Below are 399 nucleotides of genomic sequence, written 5' to 3'. Positions count from 1 at the left end.
TCCGTCTGAGATCGTCCGGTCGCCGGCACGAGGTGCAACCGTCTCCCAGGAAAATATTTTATCCTACACCTCCTGGAGCTCACTCCCTGCGAGCGCCGCCATGCCCCGGGAAAATCTGACACGCTATCGCCATACAGATGCTCGGCCTTAAGGAAATTAATACATGATTTTGCGAAATGTCTAGTCCAGCGACCTGGAAGTAAATACGGATGTATTGCCGCGCAGTGCAGAGCGCATACACCGCCAGCGCTGTTTCTTTCGGCTTGTGAGAGCGCATTATCAGAGGAAAAATACAAAGACTATGTATATAGTTTATTTGTTACACGTCGAACCACACTGGGAACTGTTTTCCCCATGACGTGATGAGAACGGTCTGCTGTGGGTGAGGGTGAATGAAGC

The 399-nt window shown here is 50.6% G+C and overlaps 1 long non-coding RNA gene across 1 annotated transcript in view; it reads right to left on the bottom strand.

Moving 5' to 3' along the window:
* Positions 1–399, bottom strand: part of LOC119592193 — a 31,303-nt gene that overhangs the window by 1,127 nt on the left and 29,777 nt on the right. The gene's annotated exons all lie outside the window — the stretch shown is intronic.

This window comes from Penaeus monodon, chromosome 29 (assembly GCF_015228065.2).
Source record: "Penaeus monodon isolate SGIC_2016 chromosome 29, NSTDA_Pmon_1, whole genome shotgun sequence".
Classification (NCBI taxonomy): domain Eukaryota; kingdom Metazoa; phylum Arthropoda; class Malacostraca; order Decapoda; family Penaeidae; genus Penaeus; species Penaeus monodon.
Note: the sequence above shows the minus strand (reverse complement) of the source record. Positions and strands in the feature narration are given on the sequence as shown.